Here is a 17,155-nt window from a genome sequence, read left to right on the forward strand (position 1 = left end):
AGAGAGACCTGGAGAAGGAGACTTGCTGAAGCAAAGCCACAGGGGTCTCTGAGGTTTCCCTGGCCCCTCGCCCCTGTCCTGCCTGGTTGATGTCAGCATCTCTCTGTGAGGTCACCACCTCCCCACCACCTTGGACCAATAGTCTGAGGTCCTGCCAAAGGCCTTTGTGATGTCGCTGCCACACGCCTCTCTCGCTGTGCCAATGTCCTGCCCCTGGCCAGGCACTTTGGAGGTTTGAGCTACTCCCTGTGGATCACCCCACTCAAGGAGCGTTCGTTCTAGGCAGCAAGCCAGCTAGACAGGAAAACCTCAGACGCTGCTCCCAATGCTACATTCAGTTTTTCAGGAATTAGTCGACTTTATGGCCATAAGAGACCATTAGAGCATCTAATCTGACCCCCTGCATATCACAGGCCCCCTGTATGACACAAGAGCTACATGGGTCTGTTCCTAGAATGGAAGCCGCATATTAAACAAGTCCCAACAGGTTTGCTACACCCTGGCCTCCTCCCATTCTCCACCCCTGAATGTTTTGGCTACTCCAACCTCCAAGCCAGACTGCCCAAGCCTCCCACCTCCTGTGTATTTGCTGTCCCTTCAGCAGGAACCCACCAGAACCCCCCCCCCCCAATAATCCCTACCTGAGCTGGCTCCACTGCAGCCATTTCCCTTCCCTGTCCCATGGAAGGATGGGATGAGCTGGAGCGAAACATGGACGACATCCTGCAGCCTGGCAGGGCGAGAAGGGCAGTTCTGGAGGTTTCAGAACAGGCTTTAGTTCATGTCACATCACGATTCTCCCAGGATCTTTCCCTGCAGAGACACAGCCTAGGCTCTGCCATGCTGGGAACATGCTCCAGCTCTTTATTGCCGGGGAGACCTGGCCCCTCCTGCCAGGCTAAGCCCACAGGGAGATTTTTCAGCCTCCCCAGTAATAAAGTCTCTGAACAAAATGCTGGAAAGGAGCAGAACCAAAGGGGCTGGGCAGGCTCCATAGGGACACTGGCTCCTCCCTTCCCCTCCTGTGCGGCCACGTCCTGTTGCTGGCAGAGATCGGCCCCGCCCATCTCCCCCCCAGAGGCAGCCGTGTCTGCGGGCTCCCCCAGCCAGCACCTACTAACCCTCACCCACGCTGGGGGAGTGACACAGGACAGCAAATTCCACCTACCCAAGGACAAACTGCTGCAGATAAACGGGCTGGGTTCACATCCCAAAGCTGAGGAGAATTGAAGAATTATGGAGAAAACAGGGCAAAATAAGAGAGACTAGAGAGTCAATAATTTTAAAGAAAACGAGGGAATCTCCTTGGATTTTCTAGCCACATGTGGGGAGGGGAGAGAGAAGGGGAAGAACCAGAGAGAATTGTTCTCAGGTTTTGAGATGGAAAGAAACGGCACAAACAGGAAAAGGATGCAAGTGGCTCACCCCTGTGACCATAGGCATGTGCAGCACATTTCATGAGGGTGTGCACCCAGGGAGCCCCGCCCTAGCCCCACCCCATCCACTGCCTCCCACTTCCTGCCCCCTGGCTGCCCCCCTCAGAACGCCCAACCCCCCCTGCTCCTTGTCCCCTGACTGCCCCCTCCTGAGACCCCCCCACTGTAACTGCCTCCCTAGGACCCTACCCCCTACCTGTCCCCCTGACCCTTATCCACACCCCTGCCCCCAGACAGACCCCCGGGACTCCCACCCCCCATCCAACCGCTCCCGCCCCTGACAGGACCCCAGAACTCCCGACCCATCCAACTCCCTCTGCTCCCTGCCTGCCCCGACCCGCTCCACCTCCTGAACCCTCAACCCATCCAACCCCTGCTCCTTGTCCCGACTGCCCCCTCCAGAGACCCCCACCCTCTAATCACCCCCCCAACTATCCAACCCCCCTCCCCACCTCCTGGCAGCTCTGTCTAGTGGCTGCTCCCACCCACACACTCAAAGTGGCGGAGGAGGTTCCCTCTCCTTCAGGGGGAAGGTTGCCTAGTGGTTAAGGCACAGGACTCAGGCTCAGGTGTTCTGGGTTTGAGTCTCTGCTCTGCCACAGACTCCCTGCTTAGCCTTGGGAAAGTCACTTCACCTTTTTGTGCTCTCGATCCCGCCTGCCCAATGGGGCCAACACTGACCCTGCCTCCTGGGCTAAAACCATCCATGGCTGGGTGATGGGGTGGGGAGGAAATGGAGATACCAACATGGGGAGATTTGCACTGAATTTCTGCGCAGACGGAGAGTGGGAGCCAGCTCCACAGGGGGGATGGGGCGAGAGGGGCTCAGGCCAGCTCCACACAGAGGGGGGGTCAGGGCTTCAGCCTTGTAACTTCTGCCACTAAGGTGGCTGGGGCTCCCGAGCCGGGGACTTCAGCCCCACATCTTCTGCCAGAGCCCGGGGTTCTCCTCCCAGCCCCAGGGTGGCTCCTCTCCCCCTCCATCCCCCCCCCCGCCGTCTGCCCGTATCTGGAACTTCTCCCCCAATCGGCCCTCGCCCCAGCCCAGCTGGGCTCCCCGGGGCACCTGCCGCTGCTGTGGCCGGAGCCGAGCCTGGCGGGCAGGGAGCAGCGATTCACGCGGGGGCCCTGGCAGAGCCCCCAGCCCGAGCGGGGCGGGGCAGCCCCAGGGTAGCGGGGGGGCTCTGCTGCTGCTGGCCCCGCCCCCCCACCGACCCCTGGGGCTGTTTGGGGGGGGCTCACTCAGCCCCCCAGGAGCGGGGGGGAGCAGCGGAGCGGAGCCTGCCCAGCAAACAGCTGATCGCAGCTGCGCCCAGGCCGCCCCCAGGGAAAAGCTCCGCGGAGGAGGCACCACAAGCTGCCGGCAGCGGGTCATTCCCGGGGGGGCCGAGCACCCGCCTGCAGCCGCCGCAGCCTCCCCGCCCCCCCGGAACCCCCACGGGAGGGGGGAGCAGCCTCCCCAGCCGGGGCGCAGGGCATTGGGGTGCCGGAGCTCCCCCCCTGCGCATGCCTGGGCCCGGGACACTCACACACACACTCGGGCCCGGGGCTCCCCTGGTGCCCAGAGACCGATCAACCCCCCGCCTGCCCCCCCGCCGTTCCCCCCCCGCACCTCCGGCATCTCCCCCACCGCCCCGCCCGCCGCACCCCGGGTAGCCCCGGGCCCAGGCTCTGTCCCCACCTGGAGCCCAGCGGGCCGGGGCAGCTCCTGCTGCAGCTGAGAACAGCGGCTCCGCTCCGGCCCGGGCGGCTCCAGCGCTGCTGGCAGCACGTGGCCACCAGGAGCAGCTGCTGAGCCCAGGCTCCTGCGTCACAATGTGCCAGAGCCCCGCCCCAGGAGCTGCCCCGCCCCGGGCTGTGCCAGAGCCCGCCCCAGGAGCTGCCCCGCCCCGGCCTGTGCCAGAGCCCCGCCCCAGGAGCTGCCCCGGGCCGTGCCAGAGCCCCACCACCGGGAGCTGCCCCGCCCCCGGCCTGTGCCGCTGCCCCGCCCCAGGAGCTGCCCCGCCCCGGGCCATGCCAGAGCCCCGCCCCCAGGCGCTGCCCCGCCCCCAGGCGGTGCCAGAGCCCCGCCCCCAGGAGCAGCCCAAATTTGAGTCTCTGGGATTTGTTCTCTCGCCTCCTATTTTCCAGCACCCACCGCTCCCAGCTGCTCCCTTCCAGTGTCTGCAAACACCCCCCGGGCGAGCTGCAGCGCTCGCTGGGGTTGTCTCCAGTGGCTGAAATTGCCTCCATCTCTGCTTCACCTGGGGGCAGGAGAGGGACGAAGAGATGGTCCCAGAGTGTGAAAGCAGAATCAGGGGGCAGGGAAAGAAGGACTGTTTGGAAAGGTGGGTTTTTTGCAAGGGGGGGGGTGATCCAGATGGAGTCAGAAGAAGTTGGGCAGCAAAGGCTCAGGGAAATTGAGGGGAACCCCCTGGGTGTCCCAGTGTTGGCCAGGGATTGTACAGCACCTTGCACAATATGGGGTCCCAGAGCTGTAACAAGCTATTTTTACACCCAAGCCAAGAATATAAAATTGCGCCCCCCCGCTGTGCCACCCAGCCCCCTTGAAATACCCCAGTGCCACCCATCCCTGTAGAAACAACCCCCAGCGCTGCCCGCCCCACAGAAACAAACCCTCCTTCCCCAGCGCTGCCCCCATCCCGAAACAGCTGTGAGCCGAAAAGGAAGGTTTGGGGGAGGGGGGAGGGAGAAGAAATGGCCCCCATAGGGTGACCAGATCTCACCGTCACACCCCTCTTCACCCCCTAGCCCCCCACTGGCCTGCTGCATCTCCAGCGAGTCAGTCCCCACCCACCACTCACCTCCTTTCACCTCCTCCCTCCCCTGCCAGAAACCCCCGTGCCCACCCCTAGAGCCCCTGCTGGCTCACTGCTCACCTCTGTGCCCACCTGCCGCTGGCCCACCCGCTCGCCCACCTGCTCCCCACTTGCCCCCTCACCCTCCCCAAGTGTAAAGCCTCATTCAGAGACCCAGGGGTCACTATATCACTGCACACAGCAGTCACTCAATGCAGTTGTAGGTAAATCTCTGCATTATGCATTTTTGTATAACTTGTAAATCACTTTGTATTGAACCTTGGTAATATGTTATAGGGGGGCCCTAAGGTAGTGTAATTAAGTAAAAGAAAAATGTCTTTTTGCTAGAAGTAGAATAAGATCCTCCCCCCACTTGGTAATCCGTCGCCCTGTGGAGTGAATGAGGTGGGACTGAGGAAGGCAGCACCTCCAGACAGCTGCAACCCTTGGAGAGGGGCTGGGAGCCCGACCAAGGCCAATCAGACTTGGCAAGTGGGCTGGCTAGAGAAGAGCCGACACACTGACGGCCTCGGGGGTTAGGAGCAAGCACCTTCCAGTGGGAACCCCCTCTGTGCAGCACTGGGACAACCCCCAGCCCAGAGAAAAGCAGCAAAAAGGACCAACAGACACTGTCCCAGATTTTGACTCTGGGAGATTTGCCCCTCTCCACCCACCGACTCGCCGCTTACCTCCTCCCCCACGCCTCCCCGGTATAAAGCCTCATTCACAGACCCGGGGCGGGGTCACTATATCACCGCACTCAGCAGTCACTCACTGCAGTACCAAACATTAAACTACTGAAAATGGCGCCCCCCTCCAGCCACCGACTTTTTGGACTGGAAAGCTTTGCCCCAGACGTCCCCTTCAGAAGACATCCCCAGACTGGCTGACGGATGCTGGTGTGGCCTCACCTGGCAGCCCCCGAAGAAGGAACTGGGGGGACTAAATGGACAGGGCCCCTCTCTAGCTGAAGCCTGGCAAGAGAGGTACGTGGATCCCACTAGAATTTAAAATGAAAAGTGAGGGAAGGGAGGCTCTGCTGGACCTGGGCAGCTCTAGATACAGTACCAGGCACGTAGGAGGATTTCCACTCCTGAGCCATGGAAGCAGAAATTGACTTTTCCTTTCCAGATTTAGTTAATGTTCAGAAAGGGAATCTAGCACGTGCCTTCCAGATCTCAACACCTCAACATTCAGGAGTGCTCCAGCTCAGTTTGGGCAGCTGTTACTTCATTTCTCCCAAATCAAATATGCTGATCCACTGTCATTTGCTGTAGAAAAAGTAGGATAAAATTGAGCAAGATAATGCTTCCCAGTGGTTATTAGGACTGGAATTGCAATTTTCAACAGCCATTGCCTTTTTGTTTGTTTTTATTTTATTTGTTTAAAAGGAAGACAGGGATATTACACTGGCAAATTCCCCAGAGAAAGAAAGAGTGGAACAAAAGAATAATAAAGGCACCTCAACTTTTCCTCATTTATGGAGGACAGTCTTACAATATGCATCCAGATCTCCTCCAATCACACAAGCTGAAAATTGTTCCACTTTACTGCAGCTCTGTAACCATATCGGAACCAATCCTGTCTGTGTTCTGTGCACATCCAAAATTCCTGCTGAATGACCCACCCTGGGAGCAAGTTACCAGTGACCCAGGGCTGGGGTGGAAGGAGAGTGCAGGGGTGTGTGTGTGTGTGGGGAGAGTGCAGGGGTGTGTGTGTGTGGGGGGGAGAGCCCATAGCCTGGGGTGGCAGGGGTGCAGGTGGAGGGCAGAGCCCAGGGCTGCGGTGGCAGGGGTGTGTCGGTGGGGGTGCAGTGTGTGGGGGAAAGGGCGGAGCTAAGAGCTGGGGCAGCAGGGGGTAGGTGGCGGGGGAGAGCCCAGGGAGGGGTTGGCAGGGGTGCAGGTGGGGAGAGCCCCGGGCTGGGATGGGAGGGGGTGTGGGTTGGGAGTGGAGATCCCAAGGGTGGGGTGGCAGGGGGTGTGGGTGGAGGAGGCAGAGCCCAGGTGTGGGGTGGCAGGGAGGTGCAGCGGGGAGCCCAGGGCTGGGGTGGGGGCAGCCAAAATTTTTTTTTGCTTGGGACAGCAAAAAACCTAGAGCCGGCCCTGCCTCCACGCACGGTGAGGTAGGTAGGAGCGGATCATTATTATCCCTACTTGAAAGAGGGAGAAGCTAAGGCTGAGAAAGGAGAATTGACTTGTCTTAGGTCACACAGCCAGTCAGTGGCAGAGTTGGGAATAGGACCCAAGAGCCCTGATTTTCAAACTAACCATTGGATCTTGAATTTCAGACAGTGAATGACCTGAGTAAAGTGCTCTCTGATGAGCTCCAGACCAGCAACAGTGCACAGGAATTATTCAGCAAGTATTTGAGGAGAACTGCAATGTTAGAGAGAATCATGAACTGCTCAGAGACCATTAATGCAGAGAAGCAGCAAAATTCATCAAACACAGAACTGGTTCTGACTTATTTCCTTGGTCTTAAAAGAGAACAACAAGGACCTGAGTCTCCTCCCTGTCAATAACCCCCTGCTCAGCCAATCAGGGTAGAGACTGAGGGCGGGAGGCTGAGGGTTCTCACCAGAGAGCCCAAAGGATGGCCCAGGTCACTGGTGGGGATCACTGCCCGAGCACTATTTCAGCCCCACATTTTTGTGTGGACCTCCCACAGTGGGAACTGCAGAGCACTCTCCCACAACACACACACACACACACACACACACACACACACACACACGTGGTAATGGGATGGGAACAGGAGAAAGGACAAAAGAAGCAAGAGCTGAAGAGAAAGGAGGGAGGGATGGAGGAAAAGGTGAAACAAAAAGGACAAACCCCAATGTTTCCAGTGATTCTAAGGGACAAAATCCCACGTGCAGAATAAAATTCTGCCTCGTTAACCTCGTGTTTTCCATGCCTAGAATTCAACTGTCACCAGATGGATCAGACTGAACAGGTTTCAAACCTCCAGGAGGCTCTTACCTTCTAAACAGGGACGGCTGTTTTCTAGTAAAATCACTAAAAGGGAAAGAGAAAACTCGAAAGAGGTTCCTCCTGGCGCTCACGTCCGTGAACCCGAATACTCTTTCAGTCCTCAAAGAGAGACCTGGAGAAGGAGACTTGCTGCAGCAAAGCCACAGGGGTCTCTGAGGTTTCCCTGGCCCCTCGCCCCTGGTCCTGCCTGGCTGATGTCAGCATCTCTCTGTGAGGTCACCACCTCCCCACCACCTTGGACCAATAGGCTGAGGTCCTGCAAAAGGCCTTTGTGATGTCACTGCCACACCCCTCCCTTGCTGTGTTAATGTCCTGCCCCTGGCCAGGCACTTTGGAGGTTTGAGCTACTTCCTGTGGATCACCCCACTCAAGGAGCGTTTGTTTTAGGCAGCAAGCCGGCTAGACAGGGAAACACCAGACACTGCTCCCAATGCTGCACTCAGTTTTTCAGAAATTAGTCGACTTTATGGCCAGAAGAGACCATTAGAGCATGTAATCTGATCCCCTGCATATCACAGGCCTCCCGTATGACACCATAGCTACTTTTGGGGCAAACACATTCCAGAAAGGCATCTAGTCTTCATTAAACGACATCAAGAGATGGCAAATTCAACACTTTCCTTGGTAGCTTGTTCCTGTGGTGAATCATCCTCGCTGTTGAATATTTGTGCCTTAATTGTAATATGAATTTGTCTCTTTTCACCTTCCAGCCATTGGGTCTTGTTATACCTTTCTCTGCTCAATTCAAGAGCCCTTTAATACCCAATCTTTTCTCTCCATTAAGACACTTCAACATTTCAATGAAGTCACCTTTCAATCTTCTGTTGATCAGCTAAACAGGTTGAGCTCTTTCAATAGCTCACTAGAAGGCATTTTTCTCCAGCCCTCAGAACATTTGGTGGCTCTTTGCTGCCCCAAACTCTAATTTCACAACATCTTTTTCAAACGAGGACACCAAAACTGGAGGCAGTATTCCAGTATCAGTCTCACTGATGCCGTGTCACCTCCTGTGACGTTATTGACATAATCTGTAACTGTATAGATCACCATTGCAACCACTGTTCTATATTTGCAGCCAATATTGTAGAAAGGTTGTTGTGTAAGGGGTCTATGGAGAGGTTCTGATTGGCTGATTATAATGATGCTATCTCTAAATGTGTATCATTTTTGTAGTTGATATTATGAATATTGGTTCTATGCTGCCCGTATTTCAAAGTTGTGCTCTGCTTCTGGGAAACACCCCAGACAAGTTGGTGTCAGTTCTGCCTAGCCTGCTTGATGCAGGTTAGGCAAATGTGATAACCACTACACTACAGAAACTCCATTACAGTGCACTGCCCTGCCCTGTCCTGTCCTGCCCTCAAATTCCCTGCACTTTGGTGGTGCTCACCCTGGCACACACTGATGGGCGAACCTGGAGAAACTGGCAGTAGCTCTTTGATGGGTCAGCTGGAAGAGCAGAGGACTGGAGCCAGGGATCAGGAAGTCGTCGTTACATCACCCTTGTGACTCTAGCTTGAGGGGGAGCTTCTTTTTCTTCCCCTTGCTGAGAAGCAGCAAGAGAAGAAAGAAAGGTTCGGTGGGCCAACTGGGTGCAGAAGCCAATGCTGCCTTTTCCTGCAGTGAAGCCCAAAATGAGGGACTTGCATTGAGTAAAGGCAGTGCTGTGCTTCCAGGAAAGAGCCCACTGCTGCAGAAAGAGGGATAAAACAGCCTGCTGAAGCCTGGGATTGAACCAGGGACCTTTAGATCTTCAGTCTAACGCTCTCCCAACTAAGCTACTTCAGCACCTGCAGGGGGCCTTTTTGGCCTGCTGCTTCTCACCTTGAAGTTTATTCTCCATAAACCATCTCTCCAGTCAACACTGGCCAATGCAAGATGGACATTGCTTGCTATTTAGCCCTTGGAAACGTCATCAACTAGTCTCTGGATCTCTCAAATGCTGCACTTCAGTTCATGGGGGAAAGGCGAGAGAAGTGACCTTTGAACAAGGGGCCTGGGGTTAACATCCTAATGCTGTCTGTCTCCGACTGTAACACTATTTAATACCGGCCCACCCTGTGCTGGTGAGTGCTCCATTGCTAGATGTTAGTACATTTCAGTTACTGTCAAAATTAAAAGTTTGTATATGCTTAAAAGAAATGATTTTTAATTTGCTTATATATGGCATGAATAAATACAGATTTACACATCCTAGCATGAACATTTATTGTCTTATATGATAGGGAAAATCATGCATCCAGATTGTACATCGAAATCATGAAATGAGCTACAAATGCAATAAAATATAAGGTATGTAATGGTTTAACATATGGAGCGGGGGTGGGGGGGGCACCGAAGACACGTCTTGCCTGGGATGCCACTTGGTCTAGGGGAGGCCCTGTCAGGGAAAGCAGGAGTTAGTCTCACACGCCTATTTCCAGGCTGTAATCTGTGGGCGCCCTGCTCTGGGGGAGGGATCGCGGTAGCCCAGACTCAGGGCTGGAACAGGCCCCAGATTGAGGGGGTGGCTGCAGGGTTTGCAGCGCTCTGATGGCTCAGACAATGTGTCTCTCCCAAAGCCTCAGATCTGCGTCCCCAGAAGGCTCCTGCGCTGCCTCCGCTCCTTTCACAGTCTATAGCAAGGAGCAGCAGCAAGGGTCAGGGATGAGCTATGGGCACAAAGTGGGGGGCAGAGGCTTCAGGAGGAAACCCAGCCCCCAGAGCAGAGGGGGATAGGAGGCTTTTTCTCTCTCCTTAGCCATGGGCTATAGCTCCAAGAGCTCTGTGAAATGCCTCCCCTCCCACAGCCTGGGGAAGGGGAAGGAGCCCCAGGTTCTAGCTCGATTTGGAGGAGGATCACTGGACCCTAGAACCACTCACTGCCCTTTCCCAGAGAAACCTGTGATGCCCAGAACAGGGCTGAGATAAATGCTGACAGGAGCCAGGAATTGCTCCCCTGGAATAGCAGCAGGACTGGGCAGCTGGAAATCTCCCCAAAGGAGCTGAAGCCTTGGTGGGTCAGACATAGATGCCCCAGGTACTGCATGGGGGGGTTAGGTTTGTTTCTGGACAAGAGCAGTGAGAGTTTTATTGCCTCAACATTTCAGTGGAAAAATTCAGACCCAAAGTGTGTGTGGTGGGGAGGTCGATAGCGGTTTCTTTGGGTTTGATTTAGTTTGTTTTCTCATTCTCGTTGTAAAAGCCCTGGGTCATTTTGATGGGAACAATGTTTGTGGAAGGCCAAGGACAAGTAAGAAAAGTTAAAAATCTGTGTTGGAGTGAGGGGGTCTCTGTGGGCCAGGGCAGGGGTGGAGATTTTCATGGGGAGGGGGTTAGGGGGTAAACGAGAGGCTTTTGTGGGAACACAGGGGGATGTTTTGCAGTTTAACCTCCCCACTTTCCTGTGCTGCTGCCCAGCTCAGACCCCACTGACACCCCTGTGACGAAGTGGGAATTTTCTGGATGTTTTGTTTGCATCTTGTGTGTGCCTCAGTTTCCCCTATTTGTTGCACGATTATCTAGGTTAAAGGTCCAAAATGTGGGGTGCACCCTGCCAGGGGGATGGAGTAACATTCAGGGGGATGCAACTGGGCCCAGGCCAGCCCCCATGGGGGTGGGGAGGAGGAGCCACCCAGCTCCACTCTTGGCTCCAGCCCCAGCTCTGGCCCCTGCCTCAGCCCCCTTACCCCTGTCTGTGTCCCTTCCCCCTTAGCTGCGGCCCCACTCCCAGCCACGACTCGGGGGGAGCATGGACAGGGTGGGGGGCATGACCCTGAAATGTTTTGGGACCACGGATCTCGGTGGTGGGACAAGGGGGTTAAATCTTGGCAGAGACCCCCAAAGGGCAGGTGTGGCTGCTGTCGAGCTGCCTGGGCCCAGACAATGGCCACAAATTCTGTCTCCTAGCAACCAGCTGGCCGGGAGGAGTCAGAGAACAAAGAACGAGCTGGAGGCCAGGTGAGCAGGTTGCCAGGGAAACAGGACAAAGGACAGACGAGGGGCAAAGGGCCTGGCTGAGTCGGGCTGTTGGGAGCAAGGAGTCTGCTGGGTTTGGGGACTCGAGGGGAGAGCCCAGGCTCTGAGTTCGGGGTCTCCCCAAGATGGACGTTGCTGAATCTTCCTGCTTCCTGTGCGAACACAGAACTTTCCCAGGCTGGATCCCAGACCCCTAACAAACCTTCTGTTGTACAGCGCTGGCTGAGAGTCACTGGGGACTGTGGAAGTTGGGGTGCAGGACTCCCCTTCGGGGGGGTGAGTGAGGCTTTCCGAGGTGTCCAATTCAGGTGGACTCACTGCAGGAAGCTCCTGGTGTGGACCAGGGGGGCTGAAAGGTCCAAGGTCAGTCCCAGGAGGGGCTGAAGCCAAGGAGGCTTCTCCCAGTGAGGGCGTCCCCTGGGGGGGTCACACTGACGAGGCTCCTGCCTGGGTTTGACTCAGAGCTGTTCCAGAGCACGGAGCCTGTGTGCCCATCACAGCCCCCCAGCATGTGACCTACAGGCTCCACTCTGGCAAGCTCCCTGTCCCTAGGCTTTAGCATCACTAGCCCCTGCTTAGCGAGTAGGGGTCAGTGGTCCCCAAAACGTGGGGCGTGACTCCTAGGGGGACACAGAGGAAGATTGATGGGGGCACCTCAGGGCCTGAGCCAGCCCCCATGGAGGGCAGGGAGGGAGCCCCACTCAGCCCCACTCTGTCCCAGCTCTTCCCCAATCCCACCCTCAGCCTGGGCCCCTGGCTCCCAGCCCGGCCTCGACCCCCTTACCCCTGTCCGCACCCCTTCCCCGGCAAGCAGCGGCCCCACTCCCAGCCCCGGTTCTCGACCGCGGCTTCCAAGGGGCCACAGCCATGGATACGAGGGCGCAGTGTGAAATGTTTGGGGACCAGTGGGTTAGGGTGATGTCCTCAATCACTGCTCTGCCGTCCAATGAAAGCGATTCCTCCCCCACCCAACCACCCACCCCTCCGTCAGGACGGCCTAGGTACGTTCCGCTGCCCTTCACTCGTACAGGGAGGAGAATAACATTTCATTCCACTCAATTCTAAAGTGATTTGTAACCCACCACCATCCCAAACTGGTCATTTTGGGGAAGCGGCCCCCCCTCATGCTGCATAGCTAGGCAGAGTAGGGGTGTCTGTGCAAACACGGCCTGTTCCTGAAGTCTTCCCCCAGCTCCTCACTAGATGCGAGGGGGGAGCTCATTCAGCCCCTGCTTATGCTTAGTATTTAAAAACTCCTTAGTGGCCCTATCTCTGCTGGCCTTAGATTTCTCCTCCTATCCCCATGTTAGCAGCTCAGATGAGGTGGCTGAGTAGTTAAGGTGATGGACTGCTAATCCATTGTGTTCTCCACGCATGGGTTCAAATCCCATCCTCATTGGATGCATTTAGTCTACACCCTCCTTTATAGACAACCATCTCCCCCCTTGGTACAATGACAAATCAAACAGTGTTGCTTCTTGCAAACAAAAACCTTCTCAGAATCTCAGCTGCCACCCCCCCTTGCTTCAAATAAAATGTGTAAATCCCATATTTCTAAAAAAATTCTCTAGTCCTGCATTTCTTAGTTTTTATCTCAAAAGGGAACAGCCTCATAATCTCCCCCAAACACCCTGGGACCTCCCCAAATAATTAAAATACCCCCAACCTGAGCAAGGCCACAACAGTGAACCAGAGCCAGTGTCTATGCCAAGCTGTTCTGAAGGAGGCAACTCAACCATTTTCTCTCTGCTTCCCTTGGCAAAGTCTGACTGAGAAAACAAAATTCCCCAAACTGAAAATTTTCTGCTGAAAAACCACTACTAGTCTGTTTGGGGGCTTTGGTTTGAATGTACTATTATATTATTATTCTCTTCTGATTTCTGAATCAGTTTTGTCATCCAGGTGTATTTCCAGCTGTTGAGTTATGGGGGAGAGAGGCCAACTCATGATGTCTCTACCCCCCTTTCATAGTTTCTTCCAATTTGCTAGGAAGTCCCTTTGCTATGATGTGAGTCAAGCAGTGTCCATTGTCTCTGTGCTATCTCGGAGAAGTCTGCATTGTACACGGTTCCTGGGATAGTCCTTGGGAGTGTGGATCCCTTTAATGGGCCAGCAACGGGTCTGGCTCCTCCATTGTCACACCTGAAAGGCTGATGGTGGGCATTTCCCAGCCTCATCTCAGTCACACACACAGAGCAAAACTTCCCAGCCAATGCTACACACACAATCCAACAAGATATTAAGGTTCAACAGACCAAGACTTTTGAAATGATACCTCACCAGGCAGACTTTGTACATTGCAGTGGAGACGTACCCTTAGAGTCCATCTCTCCTGGGATAAAGATGGCAGCATGGCTGGCCTGGACAATCTGACGTGGGCTCATGGAGCTAAAGCTGAGAGGCTAAAAACTGTGGTGCAGATATTTGTGTTCACACTGAAGCCTGGGTTCGGAAACCCTCACCCCTCGGGGGGGTCTCAGAGGTTGGGCTCAAGCCCATCTGTCTTCCCTGTAATTTTATAGTCTTGCAGCCCAACCCCTATAACCATGAGTCAGCTGACCCGGGCTTTGCGACAGGTGCCCTGGGTGTGTTAATCGCAGTGTAGACATAACATTAGGCTACGTCTCCAGTGCAATGAAACACCCACGACTGGCCCGTGTCATGTTAATCAGGGTCATGCGGCTTGGGCTGTAAAGTTGCAGTGTCCGTGTCTCGGCTCAGGCTCAGTCCCCTGCTCCAGGAGCCCAGAAGGTTGGGAGGGGGTTTAGCAAGTGGAAATGGTAAAACCGCAGGGGAGTATTACCCTGGACTCATGGCATTTCTCCATTGGTCTGTCTGCGCTGGGGCAGGGACAGAAACACGTCCTGCTGCTTTTGTTATTTCAAAGGGTGGTTTAGGATTTTCATTCTCAGACACGGTGCACAAAACAGGACTCCACCCTCGGCATAAACTAAACGAGCTGCCCACAGATTCTGGCAGCCACAATGAGCATTTGGTGTGAGAGCTCAGACCTGCCCCTGTCCCAGAGGAGGAGGTCGTCTGAGAGGACTGGACCACTGACCTATCAGCTCCTAACTCCCAAACTTTCAGTAACTCTATCCTCAGTGCCTGTGAGTGTAATTTAAACCAGAAGAAAAACCACACTAGGCTAGACCGAAGGTCCATCTACCTCTGAATCTTGTCTTCTGACAGAAGCCAATACCAGGTGCCCCAAAAGCAACTCAGTAACGTACCACTGGAACTTGAACCCAGGATCTCCTGTATACAAAACAGTGGTTTTAGCCAGCTAAGCCATGGTGCCTACAGTTGCTGAAGGGATCATGTCTGCACACACCTGACTCTCTGCCAACCTCCATCTGGGCCTGACAAGCTTTGCTGGTGTTTGGATTCAGTAAAGCAGAGGAGCAGGTGAAGTTTTACTCCCAAGGTTCTTTGGACAGGTCTACACTACAAAATTAGATCGGTGTAACTACATTACTCAGGGGTGTAAAAAATTTACCTCCCTAAGCAATGCAGTTATATCAGCCTAACCCCGGTGCAGATAGCGCTGTGCCAATAGGAGGGCTTCTCCCATCAACATAGCTTGGGGAGGGGCTTGGTTAGTGAAGATGAAGAGAATAGGTGGCCCATGGCTCTTGCATTTGGGGAGGCTGGGTGTGAGCGCTGGAAGCTCCCTAGAAGTGGGGGGCCCATTGGTGCCCAGACCATGGCACTGCCCCCCCACCCTTCTCTCTCTGAGGTCCCACCTGTGCTCCCCCCTTGCTCCTGTTCGGCCACTTCCCACCCCCGCTCTTCCTCTTTGGCTGAGGACGGCTGAGCCACCTTTCGCTCGCTCCCCTCCTCCCCCAAGGCCTTCCTGTCTGCTGCTCGTGCCTCTCCACCCCCTACCACAAGGTCTGCCCACCAGCCGCCACCGCCACCTCGCTGACCCATCCCTGCAACCCCCCCCGGCCACCACCCACACCTCTGCCTCCCCTGAGACCTGCCCTGCACTACTTGCACCTCTCTGCCCCCTCCTCCAAGACCTGCCCCTCCCCTGAGACCCACCCTGTCCACGTCTTTCTTCGGTCGTCTGTTGTTATTCCATGAAACAAGAATGGAATAAAAAGCTGAGTTTACTCCAGGGTGAGGAAGGAAAGGAGCCACCAAGCCCCTGGCATTGCTGCTTTAAAGTGTTTTAATTAAACCGCTGTTGCATGTCTACAATATGCCCCTTGTGTCACCAGAGCACATCCACGCTAGCATCTCTTGGATCGCCAGACAGCAGTGCACTGTGGTAGCTATCCCACTGTGCAACAGGTGCAGGGTGATTTGAGAAGGGTTTGCGATGTCTCAGAGGATGGCATAGCATCACACGATACAGGTTTCTCCATCCCATTGTTCCATGGGCATCCTACTGGATTGCGAGCTGCTTTTCAACTGCAGTGTGGAGACTGTTTGTGTGTGGGGAGAGACAGTGTGTGTGTTGGGTGAGTGTGTGTATTGGGGAAGAGTGAGTGTGTTGAGATAGGTAGGAGCAGATCATTATTATCCCTACTTGAAAGAGAGAGAAACTAAGGCTGAGAAAGGAGAATTGACTTGTCTTAGGTCACACGCCCAGGCAGGGGCAGAGTTGGGAATAGGACCCAAGAGCCCTGATTTTCAAACTAACCATCGGATCTTGAATTTCAGACATTGAATGACCTGAGTAAAGTGCTCTCAGATGAGCTCCAGACCAACAACAGTGCACAGTAATTATTCAGCAAGTATTTGAGGAGAACTGCAATGTTAGAGAGAATCATGAACTGCTCAGAGACCATTAATGCAGAGAAGCAGTAAAATTTATCAAACACAGAACTGGTTCTGACTTATTTCCTTGGTCTTAAAAGAGACCAACAAGGACCTGAGTCTCCTCCCTGTCAATAACCCCCTGCTCAGCCAATCAGGGTAGAGACTGAAGATGGGCAGCTGAGGGTTCTCACCAGAGAGCCCAAAGGATGGCCCAGGTCACTGGTGGGGATCACTGCCCGAGCACTATTTCAGCCCCACATTTTTGGATGGACCTCCCACAGTGAGAGCTGCAGAGCACTCCCCCGCAATACACACACACACACCTCTCCTAATGTTGGGAGGGGAACAGGAGAAAGGACAAAAGAAGCAAGAGACCAAGAGAAGGCAGGGAGGGAGGGAGGAAAAGGTGAAACAAAAACAACAAATCCTAATGTCCCCAGTGATTATAAGGGACAAAATCCCAGGTGCGCCATAAACTTCTGCCTCCTTAAGCTCGTATTTTCCATGCCTAGAATTTAACTGTCACCAGATGGATCAGACTGAACAGGTTTCAGACCTTGAGGCGGTTCTTACCTTGTAAACAGGGATGGCTGTTTTCTAGTAAAATCACTGAAAGGGAAGGAGAAAACTCGAAAAAGGTTCCTCCTGGCGCTCACGTCCGTGAACCCGAATACTCTCTCAGTCCTCAGAGAGAGACGTGGAGAAGGAGACTTGCTGGAGCAAAGCCACAGGGGTCTCTGAGGTTTCCCTGGCCCCTCGCCCCTGTCCTGCCTGGCTGATGTCAGCATCTCTCTGTGAGGTCACCACCTCCCCACCACCTTTGACCAATAGTCTGAGGTCCTGCAAAAGGCCTTTGTGATGTCACTGCCACACCCCTCCCTTGCTGTGCCAATGTCCTGCCCCTGGCCAGGCACTTTGCAGGTTTGAGCTACTCCCTGTGGATCACCCCACTCAAGGAGCGTTAGTTCTAGGCAGCAAGCTGGCTAGACAGGGACACGTCAGACGCTGCTCCCAATGCTACACTCAGTTTTTCAGAAATTAGTCGACTTTATGGCCAGAAGAGACCATTAGAGCATCTAATCTGACCCCCTGCATATCACAGGCCTCCTGTAGGACACAATAGCAGGTGAGGGTTGGGGGCTGAGGAGGCGAGTGGGAGGGGCTGGTGAGCCAGCAGCAGGGGACTGAGGAGATGAGCTATGAG

At 54.7% G+C, this 17,155-nt stretch overlaps 1 protein-coding gene and 1 non-coding gene across 2 annotated transcripts in view; one reads left to right on the forward strand and one right to left on the reverse strand.

Annotated features, from left to right (window-relative positions):
• Positions 1-17,155, forward strand: part of LOC120381732 (zinc finger protein 420-like) — a gene marked incomplete at its 3' end in the record, with an annotated part of 264,899 nt that overhangs the window by 32,651 nt on the left and 215,093 nt on the right. The gene's annotated exons all lie outside the window — the stretch shown is intronic.
• Positions 8,940-9,012, reverse strand: TRNAF-GAA. The gene has a single exon. It is a non-coding gene; the product is annotated as a tRNA-Phe (tRNA).

The sequence above is a fragment of the Mauremys reevesii genome, linkage group 14, assembly GCF_016161935.1.
Source record: "Mauremys reevesii isolate NIE-2019 linkage group 14, ASM1616193v1, whole genome shotgun sequence".
In the NCBI taxonomy this organism is placed as follows: Eukaryota; Metazoa; Chordata; order Testudines; family Geoemydidae; genus Mauremys; species Mauremys reevesii.